Source organism: Leptonychotes weddellii, chromosome 4 (assembly GCF_054177405.1).
Source record: "Leptonychotes weddellii isolate Sample4059 chromosome 4, ASM5417740v2, whole genome shotgun sequence".
In the NCBI taxonomy this organism is placed as follows: Eukaryota; Metazoa; Chordata; class Mammalia; order Carnivora; family Phocidae; genus Leptonychotes; species Leptonychotes weddellii.
In genome coordinates this window covers 14,515,883-14,535,638 of record NC_138372.1, presented here as the reverse complement: position 1 = coordinate 14,535,638, position 19,756 = coordinate 14,515,883, and the positions used below count along the sequence as shown (strand labels likewise).

Here is a 19,756-nt window from a genome sequence, read left to right as displayed (position 1 = left end):
CTCTCTCATTCTCTCTCTCTCAAATAAATAAATAAAATCTTAAAAAAAAAAAAAAAAAGAAAAATGGGCAAAAGACATTACCAGAAGAGGACTCACACATACTCATACTCATACATACTCAACCTCGCTGGTAATCTGGGAAATGCAAATCAAGTCTACAACGAGAAGTTGTTATACTTATTGGATTGGGAAAAATTAAGAAGTCTGACACCATGTGTTATAGAAGACACGAACAGCAGGACTTCTTATACGTTACCGGCTGGAGTGCAAAGAGATCCAACCATTTTGCTCTGTTGTTTTTTTTTTTAAAGATTTTATTTATTTATTTGACCGAAACACAGCGAGAGAGGGAACATAAGCAGGGGGAGTGGGAGAGGGAGAAGCAGGCTTCCCGCGGAGCAGGGAGCCTAACGCGGGGCTCGATCCCAGGACCCCGGGATCATGACCGGAGCCGAAGGTAGACGCTTAACGACTGAGCCACTCAGGCGCCCCTCAACCATTTTGCTCTTATCTTGTAATGCTGAACAAATTTTCAGTACCCTATGACCCAACAATCAGTGGCTAGGTATACATCAAGAGAAAAGTCCTTTCTGCATGCATTATAGAACATGTACATAAATATTCATAGGTACTTTTTCTACACTAGCGAAAACCTGAACACAACCTCAATGCCATCAACAAGAAATTAAATAAAATTGTGAAATAATTACCTGGTGTATATATCACATATACAGCAAGCAGTTTAAAAAAAAAAAAAAATGGGCACCTGGGTGGCTCAGATGGTCAAGCACCTGCCTTCGGCTCAGGTCATGATCTCAGGGTCTTGGGATTGAGCCCCACGTCAGGTTCCCCGCCCAGCGGGGAGCCTGCTTCTCCCTCTCCCTCTGCCTGCCACTCCCCCCCGCTTGTGCTCTCTCTCTCTGTGTCAAATAAATCAAATCTTAAAAAAATAATAATAAATAAATAATAAATTAATTAAAAAAAAAAAAAGAATTACTGAAGCGCCTGAGTGGCTCAGTCGTTTAAGCAGCTAACTCTTGATCTCAGCTCAGGTCTTGATCTCAGGGTTGTGAGTTCAAGCCCTGCGTCTGGCTCCAGCGTGGAGCCTACTTAAACAACCAGCGAAAAAAGAATTACAGCTACATGCAACAATTGGATCAATTTCAGCAATATAAGATTCAGTGAGAAAACCAAGTCCAAGGAGATTATATAAAGGATGGTACACCTTTGTAAAGTATATATAGGGGTGCCTGGGTGGCTAAGTCAATTAAGCATCTGACTTGGGGTCAAGTCATGATCTCAGGGTCCTGGAATTGGGGCAGGCTCTGCACTCAGCGCGCAGTCTGCTTCTCCCTGACTGTCTCTCTCCCTCAGATAAATAACACCTTTAAAAATAAATAAATAAATATAAATAAAAATTTAAAACTGGGAATGAGAATCCCTAGATTCAGGAGAGATTACCCCACATGAAGACAGTTAGTGGGAGGAGGTTGAAGGAGCTCAGAGAAAGATGTAAATTACTGTCAATATTCTAGTCCTGGTAGTGGGTGATAGTTCATAGGGGCTTTAAATCGATTTACTTGTTTATTTATTTTAAAGATTGATTGATTGGAGAGAGTGCTGGTGGGGGAGGAGCAGAGGGAAAGAATGTCAAAGCAGCCTCCCTGCTGAGCGCGTGGGGCTTGATCCCACGACCCGGAGATCATGACCTGAGCTGAAATCAAGAGTCAAATGCTTAACCGACTGAACCACCCAGGCTTAAATTTACTTTTAATAATAAAATAGACAGAGGGCCATTGTGGACCAGTGATGAGATTGCCTGATACAAGGATCACGATTAGGCCATTGAAAGATCCCAGGGTCCATAGAATCACTTAAATGAAAACAAAAAATGCTCAGTGCTGGACATATACTATCTCATTGCATCCTCAACAGTCTATGAGCTAGAAACCATTACTGTCCCTATTTTATGAGTAAACTGAGGCTCAGTCACTTGGCCAGGGCCAATTATATGGAAGCCAGGTCTGAATGACCCTTCACCGGGTCCCTGTACCGCTCTTGAGCCTCACCTTCCTCCTGTCAGACTAGGCAACGTACATAACTTTCTTGGCAAACACTAAGTGCTTAATAAATGCCCGCCTTAATTCAGAGGGGCTGTGTGGGCATATTGGCAAAAAACTGGTTGATGGCTAGGGGACCTAGATCTAGTCCCGCCACCTCCCTTTATGACCTCGGGAGGGTCACTTTCCCTTTCTGGGCCTCAGCCACCCATTTGTGTTTGGAGAAGGCTGCAATGTCAAGTCCCAAAGGCCATTCCTACTCAAACTTTCTAAGGGGCCACCCAGCAAATGGGAGGTCACCCAATCCCTTATTTGTCCTGGTTGGCTCCCCTCATTCTTCCACAGCTGGTGGGAGGTCTACAAGTCTGGGTCCTGCCCACTTTTCTGACATCACCTCCTGGCCCCCAGCCCACACCACTCACCACTCACACCTTCTCTGCCCTGCTTTCCCCCCTCGGGGCTTTTGCACTGGCCCATCCTCTGCCTGGAATGCCCTTCCTCCAAGACTATGCTGGGCTCACTCCTCCTCCTTCAGGTCAAAGGCCATGCATCCTTTCCTTCCCTGCCCCTCCAGGTGAAGAGGCCCCCACTCCTGCCCAGTCCCCCACTATTTCACATTCCTATTTTCTTCCCAGCACTCCCACTGTCTGAAATTAACTTAATTACTTTATGGTGTGTCTCTTCCAGTACCATGGAGCTCCTAGAGGACTTGGTGGTGGTCGCTGCTGTATGCTCAGCACCTAGAACCACACCTGCCTATAGAAGATGCTCAGTAAAGATTTGTTGGAGGGGTAAAAAGATAAAACACCTAACGCCACCTCCTCCAGAGATCCCTTATGGTCATTCTGCCCCAGGCTTGGTGGGGAGGCCTCCTCTGGTCCCATGGCTCTCGAACTTTCCCTAATCCTACACCACCTGGGAAGGGGTCTGTTTACATAAGCATCTCCCCCAAACACTGGATGTTCTCTGAAGGCAAAAACTAGACCAGATTCATGCATGAATTCCAGCACCTAGCTCTGGGTCCAGCAGGCAGGTGGACTAAGAAAATGTTTGTAGAATGAATGAATGAATGAGTGAGTGTCCCCCACATTCATCTTTTCCCCCTTCCTGACTCTGCTTCTTCCTTTCTCCACCCTGACAGGTGCTAAGAAGTTGACACCCAGGTGAGTTGATGAGCAAGACCACTCCAGCAGGAATACCCTGAAGTAGGGGAAGCCCCTTTCTTCCCCCCTTGCCCAGGAGCCACTTCAGGCCGCGAGGGGACAAAGCTGAAGGCCAGCACTGCATCTCACAGGAATCCTCTCGGGCCTGCCCTGGCCAAACCAACAAGACAGGCGTTCTCCCCATATTTCACCCTCCATGACTGGCTGAGGAGGTTGGTGGGCCTGCCTCAGAGCCCGAGCTGGAGCCTTGCACAGTTGAGCAATCTGTGGCCAGGTGCCAGTTGGGAAACACTCACTTATTCAAATCACGTAAGGTTCCACTTCCTCCAAAAGGGGGAAGTGGGACAGGCAGGCCAGCCCAGCCCAGGGATTCGATGTTGGAGGAAATTTCAATGCCAAGTTCTCAGATAAGCCAGTGCTCTGACATTTCCCAACCCAGGAAGACCTTGGAAGGCTGGGATCGAAGAAACCCAGGAAGGTCAGGCCTGAGGCCAGATCCAGATGGAGGCTGGGGCCAATCTCCCACTGACATTTCTGAGTTAGCAGTGGCTTCAGCCAGGCTAATTGCCCTGGCCTCCCCCTGACCCTGGTTCCCAGAAACACCGGGACTGCCCTGCTGTGCCCCTCACCCCCATTTCTCCCTGCCCCCAGGAATCACACAGGGGATAGATAAACTTTGCACTCCTCAGCTCAGGGGGCCGGGAAGCGTCATGCAGTCTGTTCCTGCCTTTCACCTCCTCCCCAAGTCTGGCTCCAGAAGAACCAGGAGGTTCAGGAGTTTACACATTTGGCCTCCAGAGATTTATCTAGTATTAAATGATTACGGGCCCATACTCTGGAGGTTCAAATTCTGGCTTAACTGCTTATGAGCTGCAGGATCTTGAGTCCTTTTCTGTGCTTCTATTCTTTACCTTTAAAACCAGGGATTCTAGTACCTACTCCGTGGGGTACCTACTCCATGGGGTACCTACTCCGTGGGGTACCTACTCCGTGAGGAGGCTAAGACGCCCAAACAGAGAAGGGTGTGTCAAACGCTTGGCAGGGGCCCACTGCAATAGGCACGCGGTGAAAGGCCACTCTTACTGTCATTATTAAATACATTGAGGTTGATTGGAGCCAGGCCTGGAACTCTGGACCAGACATCTTCAGAAAGACACACCAGAGCCAAAACCAATCTGCTCAGCCGACTGGGAGGGAAAGAGGAAAGACCCCAGGCTCTGGGTCTAAATCCCAGCTCCACCACCGACCGGCTCTGTGACCCTGGGCAAGTTATTTCACTGCACGGAGCCTCCCTGCTGCCTGCGGGCTCTAGATCACAGCAGTACCTCCCTCGGAGCGGTCACTGTCCTTCCTCACCTGGAGAGGTGCTAGTCTCCGTTGCTGTCGGCTGTGGACAGTGCTGGGCAATTAGGGAGCTGACACGCTGGGGCTAACCCAGGCAGCGGGGAGGTGACAGGTTGGCTTCCCTTCCTGGAAACCTCTGTTTAGGCCCTGCCTCAGGGTGTGATGTGCAAGTATTCATTCATTCACCAAATATGCATTAAGTGTGCACCATGTGCCAAAAAGCATGGTACACATCGATGCGGCATGACGGCCGTTCCTACTAAGGAAATTAAGGTTGTTTGGCGCTGAGGGTACATCTCTGAACAAAACGGATGAAAAGACCGGTCGGAGATAATCGTTGGCAGAACTCATACCTGACTAAGGGCCTGAACTGTCAGTAAGGAAACTGGCTTGTCCTGCTGCCAATCACCACCAAACCATGAGTCGGTGTCATCGGCGGAGACGTGAAGACGCCAATGGACATGTAGGCAGGGCAGCCGGGCTCATCCTGGGGTGGCTCAGTGTCAAACCCAGCAGGATAGCCTCCACAGGTTTCCCCATGGTAACAGAGTCCAGCTGGGCTGGGGAAAGCCTTGCCAGGTGTGACAGCCTTTCGTTAACGCAAGGATGACATGAACTTGCTGAAGGCAGGCACCTTGCCACACACTGGAATTCACCAAGGATTCGGATGGGGCTCTTACCCTCCAGGAATTCATACTCCGAGGCAGACACTCCATAGATAATCAGATTGCAAGAGTCTGGGAAACACATCTGGGGAAGGACCATTAGCCTGGGATCCTGATCTGAATTTGAGGGCTGATTTTGCCATCGGTTTGACCTGAGCCTCAGTTTCCCCTTTTGCAAAATGAAGACAATATTTTTTGGGGGCTGTTTTAAGGATTCAGTTAGTTCATGAATAAAAAAAGGGCTTCAAAAGTACACCTGGCTGGCTCAGTTGGTGGAGCATGTGACTTTTTTTTAAAGTAATCTCTATACCCAATGTGGGGCCTCGAACTCACAACCTCAAGATCAAGAGTGGCATGCTCCACCGACTGAGCCAGTCAGGTGCCCAGGAGCATGCGACTCTTGAACTCAGGGTCAGGAGTTCGAGCCCCATGTTAGATATAGAGATTTCAAACAAATAAATGAATGGACTTTAAAAATGGAAAAGTATGATAGGAGCCTGTAAACTGAGGTGGGGAGTATCATAGTGACTCATCCAGGGTCATATGGCTGATTAGAACAGGAGCTAGGAAGGCCAAGCCCTGCCCCACCTCAGTCGGCTGCACTGCTCCTGAGTTCCCGCCTCCCGCCCTTGCTCCCTGGGGCCATTGGTTCAGCAAGGCCCAGGGAACAGGTAGAACACTAAATCCCCTGGATCAGGGATTACCATTTCTTCCCTTGGGACTCCAGGCCCAATTTTCTTTTTTATTTTTTTTTTTAAAGATTTTATTTATTTATTTGAGACAGAGAGAATGAGAGACAGAGAGCATGAGAGGGGGGAGGGTCAGAGGGAGAAGCAGACTCCCCGCCGAGCAGGGAGCCCGATGCGGGACTCGATCCCGGGACTCCAGGATCATGACCTGAGCCGAAGGCAGTTGCCCAACCAACTGAGCCACCCAGGCGCCCCTCCAGGCCCAATTTTCTAACCTGCCAAAGCGGAGATGCCATTTGATGTGCCGTCCCCATCGGTCTGTGGGAGGTGCCACACGGGAAAAGCACGCTCCACAGGTAAAGGGGTGGCACGGTCACAAAGGAGAAGTGAGGATGTTGAGCTGGGAAAGAGCACAGAGCCAGGGAGGGAGCCAGCTGCCGGGTTGCACAAACGTGTATTAAAATCTGGGCAGCCCCACTGAGTTCACCAGCCCGGGCAACTCAGGCAAATTGCTTCACCTGAGTCATCTCCTTCACTTCAAGAATGGGTTGCTAGAAGGATTAAAAGTGTATATATATATATAAAGCACTTAGCAGAATGGCTTGGTGCATAATAAATATTAATAAAATATTCGAAATATTCAAAATATAGCCGAAAAAGTCATTAATTCTTTTTAAATTAAAATTTTAAATTTTTTTATTTGAGAGAGAGAGAGAGAGCACGCAAGCAGGGGGAGTGGCAGAGGGAGAAGTAGGCTCCCTGCTCAGCAGGGAGCCTGATGTGGGACTCGATCCCAGGAGCCCGGGATCATGACCTGAGCCAAAGACAGTTAACCGACTGAGCCACCCAGGCGTCCCTAACGTTAATAACTCCACTATTATTACTCTACCATTATTAATTAATACTATTAATACTATTATAGAGGGTGGGGGAGGGGTGAGCCTAACTCTCCAGGACTATGTGCAACCAGCCTCTTTCTACTCTCACTATAAAGCCTGGGTCGTCACCAGCCCCAAAAGCCAGCACCGCCCCCCCCTCCCCCGCCTTGAGGACTAAACATGTGCACCACTGTGTGCCCCAGGACAGGTCCCCACCCGGCACCAGAGGGAAGTTCTGGCCATCTAGCTCTGAGCGCCTCCTGCTTTCCTGTACAAGGGAAAGGAGACTAAGGAGCAGGGGGACACTGACCTGAGGGCTACCCTGGGCCTGTCCCTTCTCCACCCTCCACACAATGACAACATCTAATTTGGATGGATGCCATGTGACATCCATGAAGACATCCATCCAAAAGTCACATGGATCTGGGATATCTTTCAGTCTTGTGCACCAACTCTAATTTGTTGATAAGGGCTGCCTGGAGGACTGCATTTAGAAGGCCCTGAAGTTCAGAAGGAAAAAGAGCAGTGGTTGATTAGTGATACCTGATGAGTGTAACTACTTGCCATACGTGAACTAGAAAAGCCTGAAGGCCTTGCCTCAATACAGCCCTGGTTGTGGGGTAACTGAAAGCCAAGAGGGAAAGGGACTTGCCCAAGGTCACACAGCATAAAAAAGGGCAGGGCTGGGATTCAAACTCAGGCTCCTCTGGCTTTCTGAGGGTGCTTCCTGCCAGGACTGTCACGTCCTTCCTCTGGACTATAAGAGAGGGTGTCCAGACCCATTGAGACCCACTGTCTGAAAACAGGAGCTGCTGCCCAAACAGGACTGCCTACTTGGCTCCCCACCCCCACCCCTCAGGCCTCCTACCACACTTCCCAAACCCCAGAGGCAGATGGTTCCAGTGAAAACAAATGCAGACAGCACCATCCCCTGAGGGCTTGTATACAAACAAAGATTTGAATTCAGATGCTAATCTGATTAAGCAAGACAGCACAAGACCTGGATTTGGTTCTCTTGCCCCTTTCCAGCTGTGTGGCGTGGGAAAGGTTACAGAGCTTCTCTGAGCTTCAGTTCGCTCCTCTGTAAAATGAAGAGGACAAAAATACAGTACAACCGTTCAAAGTGATTAGCTCCGTGTTCCTGACGCAGAGGAAGCCCTTAGATGTTAATTATCAGGATTAGGTTAAAGAAGGAAAAAAAAAAACCCACATCATTTTCACACACACACAAAAATCCAGGTGATTCAGGCAAGGGTTTGGACTGGCTGTTGAGAGGAGCCCTGTTCATCTTTGCTATCCGGCTAACTGAACTGAAACATGAATTACCAAATCTGATGATTTCAAAATAAATAAGGAACCAGATTCTTTTTTTTTTTTTGAAGATTTTATTTATTTGTCAGAGAGAGAGCGAGTACAGGCAGGGGGAGAGGAAGAGGGAGAAGCAGGCCCCCTACCGAGCAGAGAGCCCCACGCGGGACTCGATCCCAGAACCCCGGGATCATGACCCGAGCCGAAGGCAGCCGCTTAACCGACTGAGCCACCCAGGCGTCCCAGGAACCAGATTCTTCTAGGAAAATGGATTGTATCATTTATGTCACAGAGAAGGAAGCAGCCCTGAGTGGGTGGACTGGCAATGGTAGGGGACAAACGTGTTTGCTTCCCACTTCCCAACTGGGTGACTTCGTGCCTCAGTTTCCTCCTCTGTAACGTGGGGAAAATAGCACTGGCCACACAGGGCTGCTGTTAAGACCAATGAGCAATTGCAGGTCACCCCTGGCCTGGTAATATTAGCAGGTATTAGTTAGCATTGGTACATGTTGGCGGAGGCGGGGGGCGGGGCGGGGAGCGCTCACTTAAGGAGGCAGAAAAAACAGCAGCTACAGCAGTGCTAAGTAGGAGTGAGGGAGGGGAGGAAGACTCAGAATCTGCTGAAACACTTTCTGCCCAGAACGGTGGCAGATGGGTAAGTTATTAACTCCTGTATGTTATGTTAAGAAGCCGGTGGTAAGTCAATGTGGGAACAGGTGGAAGGAGAAACTGACAAATAATACTCAGAAAGGCCAAGCCTGACACAGTTCAGTGACAGCCTACAAGAGGCCTGGGGGCTTACAGGACAGAGAACTGGGAGCCTCAGCCTGGGAGAGGACACCCACCTTGTTGTTTCCCAGACAAAGTGAAAAGGTGGATCAAAGAAGGCAAGAGACTGACTTAACAAAAAGTCACATGGCAGATCCTTTTAAAGGTTGGATTTATGGCTTTTCAAATAAAAGCCACCTAAACACTTTTTTAAAGAACATAAAATGTTTGCTGAGCTTTGCCTGGCAGCCTGCATACCTGACCTGGTGAAGTTCATCCACCCGAACCACGAACTGAGGTCTGGGAGAATGAAGATACTGCTATGGAACCCGGCGGGGCTTGGGGGGGGGGGGCAGGGGGGGTGTCATGGAGGTCTTTTTCCCAGAAATAGCCTCCCCTCCCATCCCCTCCCTTCCCTGGGTCAGAAGAACTGGGGAAGGGTTTGAACCCGGCATGTCTACCCTCTGAACCTCAGTCTCATCTGCAAAAGGGCAGGACGTGGGGAGGAGGTAAGGGATCAGAGATAATGTTGAAGGTGCCTGGTCCCTGGCAGGTACTTAGAAAATGCAAACCCACACGGGGCACATTTCTGAGCTCCTCCACAAGTGCAAGGCGGAGGGGGCGGGCCGTGGCTGTGGTTACTATCAGGTTGTCTGGTGGGGTAACTGACCTCCTTGTTCATCTTGTACCCCCAGAACAGTTGTGGAGACCTTCTAGAATCTCACGTCCAGGCAGCTGCTTCCAGACCCCCTGTATTTGACCATGAGGCTTCATGGCCTGCCACACTGCCCTCAAGCTCAGTCACAGTGACTTGAAGGTCTGTGTTGCCACCATGACGCCTGCCCCGTCATGGCTAGGGCTTGGCACTCAGCCAAGGGGGCCCAACAGAGCCCTGGGTTCAGAGCGCAAGACAGTGTTTCCTGTCTCGGAAGTGAGTGACAACAGCACGCAGGGCTGTTGGGAGCATTTAGGTGAGCTGCTCCTAGTCCAGGGAGTCCCTTCCCTGAGGGAGCTGTGTACCTGTACCCTGAAGCTCCCACAGCTGCCTGTCCCCAACTGGGTCGGCCCCGGGCCTAGCTCTCTAAGTCCTGACAGGCTGCTGCCGTCACCCCTAGACCTCTAGAGCCCTTAGACTCTTCCCGGGGACCACCAGAGCAGGAAGAAAGCTCCCTCTATGTAGCCACAGAAGAGGGACTTAGGTCCATGTGTCCCACATTCCTACCGTGAGCCCCCCGAGGGCTGGCCCAAGCCTCATGCCGTCCTTCAGATGAGATTTGAGCCCTCCTTCCAAGGCCTCACAGCACCTCGCCCAGAAACTGCAAATTCAGAAGGCAGGCAGATCACGTCCATGAGGTAAGTGAGCATGAGGGAGAAGGGAGCCGTGGGGACTGCGGTCAAGTGGACAGAGCAGCTGCTAATCAGCTCCAGCCATGGTGGCCAGGCTGGGACGCGGCCCAGTGTGGCCACGTCTTCTGATCTTTCTAAAGAAGTAAAATGAAATCACTTGGCTGAATAACAGCAACAACTAAATCAATGTTTTTAAATCACTGCAGGAGTCAACAATCGGCCACAGCTGTCCCCTGCCCCATTTGGAGGGCAGTCTGTGACAGACCTGCCATAACCTAGGCCATAAATATGGGAAAGCCAATTGACTGAATTAGAGCCATTCCTAGTCTTGAGGATGTCAGGCATTTGGGCTTACCAACAAGGACACCGAGGCTCAGAGAGGGGAAGTGACTTGCCCAGGGTCATATGGGTAGTGTATCAACAGCTCAGGACTCAAACCCTGCTCTCCTGAGTTGAAGATCCTTTTCCTACGAGTCCACACTGTCTGCATCCTCCCTGAACAACTTTTCTTTTCAAAAGATAGATATACTATGGATGTACTATGGAAATGAGACACACCAAATTCAAGACAGTGGTTACTTTTAGGAAAGTCATGGACCTTAGAGCCGAGAGACTGAATTCCCAGTCCAACTCTGCCCTAAGCAGCTGAGTGACCCTGGGCAAGCTCCTTCCCCTCTCTGGGCCTCAGTCTCCCTGGTCTGCAAAGCAGCCAGCTGACCAAGTCAGCTGCTAAACACCTTCCAGCTCTGAAATCCCAGGCATCTGTGAGGTATTCTCACTGCGTAGTACTTTGTGGCTGCACATGAATATAAAAGAATAATAATAATAATAATAATAATAATAATAATGGGGAGGGCAAGCCCACATTTGCTGGGAAGGAACACTACAATTTTTAGTGAAACCTGACTCCCGGTTACTGGAATCCAGAAAGAACTATGGTAATACTCAGGCAGTTTAACCACCATCTGACAGTTAAACAAAAACACATCTGGTTTAACTTCGTTTTCCTCATCTCCTCCCCCAACCCCCTACCCTCATCTCAAATTTTACCCCTTAATTTGAGAAGTCAAATTAAATGCAAACAATTGATTTCATGCCACAGTGAGGTTGAGAATTTCAGCATGGAAAACTTGAAGCATGAACTTTTTCTGGGAGCAATCATGAAATGTTGGGGGGTAGTATGGGGAGGTGGAAAATATAGAGACTGTTCTTGAATGTTCTTTGGACACTGAACATTCTAAGCCGAAGTTGCTAAGGGCCTACTGTGAACGCAACACTCAGAGAGGCCAAGTGATTTGTCTCAGGTCACACAGCAAGGACTGGAACCCAAGATGCCCACCCCGAAGCCAGGATTTCCCGGGCTGTCCGGGCCCTTTAACCTAAACAGGGCCTCTCTCGGGCCCTATGGATCGCCTGCTAGTGGTGAAGGAAAATACCCCGGGAACACTGGTTCATCCCAGTGTTGGAAAACCATTTATGATCTTGCTGGCCCCTCGTAGCAGCTGCAAAGTACACATTATTAACCCACATTACAGATGATTTCCTCTTCTGAGGCTCAGAGGGAAAGTGACTCGTTCAGGGTCACATAGGAATACTGGGAATGAACCTCCAATCTACTGCCCCCAGCAAGCTACTGCCCCCGTCCTCTAAAAGTCAGGATACCTCTAGGAGGAAAAAAAAAAATGAAGCCATACGGCCCAGCCTAGCTCCAGCCTGCCTGCGACTACGATGCCTTGGGAAAGCTGAGTCAGCATTCCTGCGGCCACGTGCAGATTTCTGAGCGCTGGTTCTCAACCCAGCTTGCTCACTCTCCCCGAAATGCTCTCTTCCAGCTCTGGGGTTTGATTCGATAACTTCAGTCGGGCCTATTTCAAGGTGAGAACTCTGGGCTGTGCTGCCGGATCCTGCTCCTGGATGAAGAGGACCTCATCCCCAGGGATGGGTAGAACACAGAGATCACCAGACTTGGAATTCTCATCACCTGGTCCCTCACCCCAGCTCCGCCGGTAACATCTGTGTGTCCTCGTGCAAATCCCTTCCCCTAAGACCAGTTTCCTCCTAGGAAACATAAGGCGAGGACAGCATCTAGCTTACAGGGAATGTCGGATATGTAAGCCCCTGGACAGGCAGGGCTTGAGTGCTGTTTCACTCCATTTCCAAGCTGGGACACAGTGAGACAGAAGAACAGGCAGAGGGGGCATGAGGTCCTGCAGAGATAATAGCCCCAAACCTGTGCCCAGCACAGAGCTCCAGGCTCCTGACCAAGGCTGCGTCTAGGATGATAGGAGGTGGCTTCTGAGTATGGGCAAAGGCACCGTGCCACCCTCCAGGGCAGCCCATCACAGATTGGGCAGAGCCCGGGTGAAGGTGGGTGACCAGGGCTCAGGGGCACTGAGTGACATAACCGTACACCCAGGGTTAGAGCTGCATTTTTTGCTGAGATTAGAGCTGACTGTAGCCAGTATTTTCTTTTTTTTTTTTTTAAGATTTTATTTATTTATTCATGAGAGACAGAGAGAGAGAGAGAGAGAGAGAAGCAGGCTCCCAAGGAGCAGGGAGCCCGATGTGGGACTCGATCCCAGGACCCTGGGATCATGACCTGAGCCGAAGGCAGACGCTTAACCATCTGAGCCACCCAGGCGCCCCCAATATTTTCTTAAGCACAGACACCAGCTAAACACCTTGCACGCATTAGTCATACCCAGAACTCACCACCGGTAGGTAGTTTATTGATGTCCTCAGCTTAAAGGAAGACACTGAAGCACAACAGTGGACAGAACTCATCCCAGGTCACACAGCTAGGTTGCCTGCTCTATTAGTGAGAACAAAATGTTGGCCGACCAATCTTACACGTGTTATTGCATTTTAATCTCCTCCCTTGTGAATTCCTTGATTCCAATTCTATGCGAGTGTCCAAATATCACTCTGTTCTCTTCACTGCTCCTTGGCCAGCACCTAGAACAGGGCTTGGCGCAAAGCTCCACATTTGTTGAATGAAGATAGTATTTTGTTTCTGGCCTCAGTTCAGTTTTATTCCTCACAAGAGTCTTACGCAAGAGGCACACTCCCCATTTACAGATGGTGCCGCGGACATGGACACTCACTCCGGTCTCACTCCAGGGGCGGGGAAGTTGGGGAGCTGTGTTCAGGGGCCTCTTCTGCTTAGTGAATTCAGAGGCATGAAGTTCAGGAAGAAAAAAAGGGACAGAGGGCCAAGATGGGCAGGTGGGGAGGGCTGAACACCTGGAGAAAGCAAGTTTGGAGGGTGGGCAGGAATGGAGCCCAGAACTGAGGGTCTGCTCCTTCAGCTCTTGGGCGGGAGAATGGAATCAGGAAGCCGAGGTTGTGTGGGTTAGAGTCTGGGTTCGAATCCTAGTCTCATCACTTGTTAATGTCTGTAAGCCTCAGTTTCCCCATCTGTAAACCAGATAGATGATGCATGTAAAGTGTTGGAGCAGACCCGGCACACAGCAAGCACTCAGTGAACAGCTCTCATCCCGGCTAGTGTGGGAACCAACCCTGGCCTCCCTGGGAAGCCTGCGCACCTACAGTTTTCCCTGGGGCCCAAAGCCCCCTCTGGCCTGAGAATGGCCCCCTCTTTCGATCTCCAGCTTTTTCCTCCGCCAGCCAGAGGCCTTTGTGAAGGCCCCTACCCCATGATGTTGGAAAAGGGTCAGAAGGGACAGTGATGGGCCTTTTCTCAGCTTCCACCCCATCATTGTCACCAGGCACTGAACTGTTTTTTATTTAAACTGGGCATGGGAACCAACTCTGGGTGACCCACTCACCTGAGCACTGCCAGAGGTGAGTCATAGGCTCCCTTGGCTTCGAGGGCTCCAGAGCTTTGCCCCCACCAACTGTGCCCACCCCAACTCCCAGACAAACAACCACTCACCAGAGGTCCCCTCTCCCCACCCCATGTGGCTCTGGGACACCCTAGCGCCTCTCTCCCTCTACTCATCCCAGCTCTGGCCCAAACTACTTTGGACCCCACATGGACACACCAGCCTCCTCCCCAGGAGGCAGTGGCGCGAGCTCTAGAGGTTTCCAGGTGGGAGGCATGGCAGGGCACCAGGTTGGGTGCTGGGGTTGGCAGCCTGAGTCTCTTGATCTCTCACCAAGGGGGTATCATCGGGGCTGCTCAGTCACGGGACACCCGGGAGAGGCGCGTAGATGGAAGGTGTAAGTCCCGGGCAGAGACCCGGGAGGCAGGAGACCCCAGGACTACAGCAGCGGTCCCGAGCACGGTCCCCTTAGCTCGCGGTCCCCGCGGGCGCCACGTCCAACCTCCAGCCCGGCCCCGCGCGCTGCCGGGAGCCCCGGATGCGCGCGAGAACGGGAACGCGACAGGTGCCTGAGGGTCCCGAATGGGCTGCCCTGGGTGGTGAGGAGGTGCGGAGATCCGCGCCCTGGCATTTACATCCATCCTCGCCGCCACCCCCGGACGAGCGGAGGATGTAGGAGGGGCCGGGATCGACCCCGTCCCTGGGGGTCCCGGAGAGCCGAGGACGGCACCAAGTCCTTACCTGAGCAGAGTTCGTGGGCGAGGGTCTCCCGGCACAAGCGACGTGGGGTCGGAGCGCTGAGACCGACGGCGCGGAGTGGCGGGAGCGCGACGCTGCCGGGGCCACCTCCCCCGCGGGCTTATAAAGGCGGCCGAGGGGCCCGGAGAGCAGCCGGGGCACCCCGCCCCCGCCCCCGCCCCCGCCGCCGGCCCAGGCCGGGGCCCCAACCCTCCCCGCCCCCGCCCCGCCCCGCCCCCGCCGGAGCTCCGCCGGCAGACCGGGCCACGCGGCCAGGGCGCCCCCTGCCGGGAAGCGGGCCGATCGCCCGCCCCCCACACCCGGAGGCGCCGGGAGGGATGGCTGGGGGCGGGGCCCGGCAGCTGCCTGCGCTTTCCCCGTCCCCCGCGCTCCCGGGCGCTCTCCACCTCCCGGCTTCCCGCGGGGACCCTCTGTCCCTCCCTCTCTGCGAGATCGGGCGGATTCCGGTCTCTGCGTGCGTATCCCAGCCGTCTTTATCTTTGGCTCCAACTTCGTTCTGTGTCTCTTTGTGGTCTTCCTCCTGTCTGTCCGTGTCTGTCTACCTGGCTTTCTTCGGATCTCTCCATATCTCTATCCATCTTTATCCACGTGTCCTCTGTTACTGTCCACCTGTGTGTCTGACTCTCCCTGCCCTCTCTCCTCCCACTTCAGACCGGACTGCTAGCACTCTTCTCTGCTAGCTCTCTTCCCTGCCCTTGGACTGTCTCCTTGGCTAGGGCCAAAGGAAGCAGAGGATGACCTAGGAGGGGTGGCTTCCGGAGCGGAGCTTCCGCTGGACAGGGGCTGTTACCTCTTTTCTTCTGAGAGGGAAGGGGCCAGCCAGGGATCATGCTGACTTGTCCCAGCCTGAGTCCCAGCCACAAGCCTCCTGGGTGACAGAGGAGGAAGCCACACTTCCTAGGCAATGGAGTCAGACAGCCCGGGTTTAAGACTCCACCCTGGTGACCTTGGACAAGTCACTTGGCCCCTGTGGATCTGCCTGCTCCTGCTTAGCAGGCAGACGCTGTCTCCCCTGGCTTCCCTCACCACATGCTGGGAGAGTCATATGAAACAGTGGTTGAAAAGCATACAGGAAACTCTAAAATTCTAGATAAATGTGAGGGGGGTGGACAGCAGCAGATGCTGAATGCTATGGGCCCCATCCCTACTCCCTAGGGACCAGCCCCCATGGGCGGGTGGGGGAAGGATTTGCTCCCTTTCCCTGAGAACCAGACTGAGTTTGAATTCTGACCATCTTCTTCCAAGCCCCCAAACTCTGTTTGAATGCCTCCAGTGACAAAGAACTCACTGCCTCCCAAGAAAAGGGTATTTTTAGTGGCCCTTAGGGCTGCCTGGAGTAATTTGTGTCTTAACCCACAATAGCCAGAGATTTGAAGGCAGTGATCTTCGGTCCCCCAGATCCCTGCCATCCTCAGTATCTAAGCCCCAATCTTCCTGCAGCCACCTTTTCCTGAAGGTGAGGCGGGGATCGAGTCCAGAGCAGAGGGGAGACCATGTCAGCACCAGCAGAACCAATACCAACCCAGAAGTCTCTTATCTGCTCCATGGCAGCTCAGGATCTGGCATCTTGCATATCATATCTCCCAACAATCTCATTTTACATAAGAGAAAAGAGAGGCCCAGAAAGAGCATATGACTTATCAATAAGATTGGAGCCAAAACTGGGGTCTGGCACCAGAAACCAAGAATGTCTTTGTATTTGTTTTTCTTCCTCTAGTTTTAGAAATTGATACTATTTCTTTATTTACAGGAATGATACAAAGTTTCCTTTTTGACATAAGTTTATGTTTTTTAAAAAGTTAATCAAAACATTGAGTAAATAGTATTTATTTATGTATTTAATGGGTTAGGTTATTATGGTGAAAATCATTGAGGTGGTAAATGAATGAAGTTTAAGAAATACACTTTTTCATAAAACGCTGTGGGTGAAAAACGTCCAGAACTGAGCCCAGCATCTGGGAGGGGCTCTGTCACTGCTTACAAACGCCAAGGAAGGGTTTAGTGATACCAGGAGGCTTGAGATCGTGTCATCATCAGTGAGCCAGGGGCAAAGCTGCGGGCATGGAAAGTCTGCCCATCGCAGCCTGGGCAGAGCTGGGAGGCTGAGCCAGCAGGAAGTTGGGTGAAGCACATCCCACCTATCAAGAGCCCCCAGCACCTGCCCCTGCCTTCCGATCTCCCGAAAGCTATGGTGATAACTCTTCTGGTTACACATGGCCAGCACTGAGGCCTCTGTGTCTGGGTGATTTTCCCCAAGGTACCACCCCCCCCTTGGGAGTCCTTTGATGGGTTATCAACAATAGAAACCGCTGCCTGGGCAGCCCTGACACCTTCCTCCCCTGCCTCTCCTGTCCTGCTCCTGGGCTTTGTCCCACAGGGAAATTTCCACGGGGGGGGGGGCAGGGGACACCCGGCAGCCATTGTTGCCCCCGCTCCCTGGGTACCTCCCCTCCTGGTTCTGTCAGCCTAGCAGGAAGGAGGCCTGGATGGGAAACTAGGAACCCCACCCTCCAGCTCTGCCCTAGCTTTCTGGGGGAGCTGAGAAAGTCACTCTCCTTGCCTAGGTTCACATGCCCTCTGGCTGGTTGGACTGGCAATCTCTAAATCCTGCTGAGAGTCCAGGATTCCAGGACTACTCGGCTGGTAGAAAGCAATTATTACATTAGGTCTTTCTACAGCTATACATACCCTGTTTCTGGGGCTCTGCTTCCTTGTTGGAAAAATAAGCAAATTGGACTGTTTGACCTCCAAGCTCTCTTTGCTCTAAGAACTAATGATCTAATGATCTTCACAACAGTTTTATTTTTTTTTTTAAAGACTTATTTATTTTAGATCGAGCAAGAGAGAATAAAAAAGAGGGAGCTTGAGCAAGGGGAGGGGCAGAGGGAGAGAATCTCAAGCAGACTCCTTGCTGAGCTTGGAGCCTGATGCGGGGCTGGATCTCAGGACCCTGAGATCATGATCTGAGCCGAAATCGAGAGTCGGAAGTTCAACCCACCGAGCCATCAAGGTGCCCCTTGACAACAGTTTTATTTGGTGGACAGGGCAGGTATTAATAATCCCCACAAGAGATGAGGAAACTGAAGACCAAAGATGTTATTTACCTAAAGGTCAGGATCAAAGCTGGGTTTTTTCTACTCATTCATTTATTCCATATCTATTAAGAACATGCTATGAGCTCCCTGCCTTTTTTTTTTTAAAGATTTTTATTTATTTATTTATTTTTAAAGATTTTATTTATTTATTTGACAGAGAGAGACACAGCGAGAGAGGGAACACAAGCAGGGGGAGTGGGAGAGGGAGAAGCAGGCTTCCCATTGAGCAGGGAGCCCAATGCGGGGCTCGATCCCAGGACCCTGGGATCATGACCTGAGTCGAAGGCAGACGCTTACCGACTGAGCCACCCAGGTGCCCCGAGCCCCCTGCTTTTAACAAGGCCTTAAGTTGGGGCAACTGGATGGCTCAATCGTTAAGCGTCTGCCTTTAGCTTCAGGTCATGATCCCAGGGTCCTGGGATTGAGCCCCTCATCGGGCTCAGCGGGGAGCCTGCTTCTCTCTCTCTCTGCTGCTCCCCCTGCTTGTACTCTCAATCTCTCTCTCTCTCTGTGTCAAATAAATTAATAAAATCTTTAAAAAAAAAAAAAAGCCAAGTTTGAGGTGAGAAGGCAAGGAGGCCCAGAGTTAATTCTCATTTCCACTGCCCCTGGGGAGCCTCCTGCACTGGGAAATGCTATGATGGAGGGCATACGTGGGTCGGGGCCATGGTGGAGAGGGAGGAAGGAGAAAGAACAGAGAGAGAAGAGACGAAACTCAGGTCTGTTTTGGGTGGGGGGCGGGCGGTGAGGAGTCGGCTTTGACCCGGGGCTGGGGAAACCCGGCCTGAAGTCTAGGAAGTTATTTAAAGGGTGGTGTCAGGAAACGCTTTGACTGTTTTGACCCATCTTCTCTTAGTCCAATCTTTTGGGCAGTCCTAACCCAAGGTGTCCCTTCACACGTACAGCTCCATCCCCAGTTCCAGGTCTCTCCTAGCTCAGTACCCTAAGAACTGGGCCCCAGCTGCTCTTAAAGGGAGCTCTCCTCACAAAGGGGGAAGCCCGCTTGTGAGAAACGCCATTGTCCAGGGAACAATGTCCCTATTTTGTCCTTTATTTCTGAAAGGACTTGTGAGCAGGCTCTGAGCTCCGAGTTCCCAGCTCTGAAAGGGAGCATGTTGCTTCCTATTCTCAGCCCTGGAGAAGGCTGTAGGCCAAAAGGAAGGGTCAAGGCCATCTTCTGGGGGCTGGATTCCAGAGGCCAGAGTAGATTCAGGCAGGCCTGGCCTTAGCAGTCCTGTGGCATTTCCAGAATGGAGGCAAGAGAGAAGCCATTCCTAATAAGTAGGAGAAAAGCTGGCTATCCCCAGGATAGCAAGGGAAAGATCATTCTCCAAACATAGGGTTTTCATTATCTCTGATAAAATCTTCCCTTGAAGATTCATCTGTCTTCCTGCCTGTGCACCGGCCTATCTATCTACCTCCCTGTCTTCCATGGACACGTCTGAGATGGCGCTTGGAGATGCTCCTCCTGGAGCCTGCACCAATTTGGCCTCTCACTTCCTGTCAGATGTAGTGGGGGACCTGAGGATGCTTTAGGGCGTGGACAATGGCAGGCCAACATTGGTAGCTTGAGCATTACGAATAAACAATCTTAAATTCTATTCTTAAAGGCTTAGTAGGTGTCTAATCTATTTGCTTTTGGTGAAATACATGGACTAGTAACCCAAGCCAGAGGCTGCCACATCTCTGTGTCCAGGACATGGCCTGAGAATATCTAGCTCCTGGCAACTGGCCTTGGGCTCAGTGCATCCTCCTGCCCTTGGTTTCATGGATGGCCTTCACCTTGGCATCTCAAAACCATGGCAAGGGTGGAGAGGTACCACTGATCGGCCTCTTGTCCCAAGGCTGCATCCCAGCAGAAGCAAAAGAGTAGGAGTTGGGTGTCTTTGTCAGAC

At 51.4% G+C, this 19,756-nt stretch overlaps 1 protein-coding gene across 1 annotated transcript in view; it reads right to left on the bottom strand.

The window, feature by feature from the left end:
• ALPL (alkaline phosphatase, biomineralization associated) overlaps positions 1-14,859 on the bottom strand; it is a 50,373-nt gene extending 35,514 nt beyond the window's left edge. The window contains exon 1 of the mRNA XM_081817658.1: positions 14,749-14,859. The gene's annotated coding sequence lies outside the window, so the exon portion shown is untranslated. The remainder of the gene's footprint in view (positions 1-14,748) is intronic.
• Positions 14,860-19,756: the final 4,897 nt, after the last annotated feature.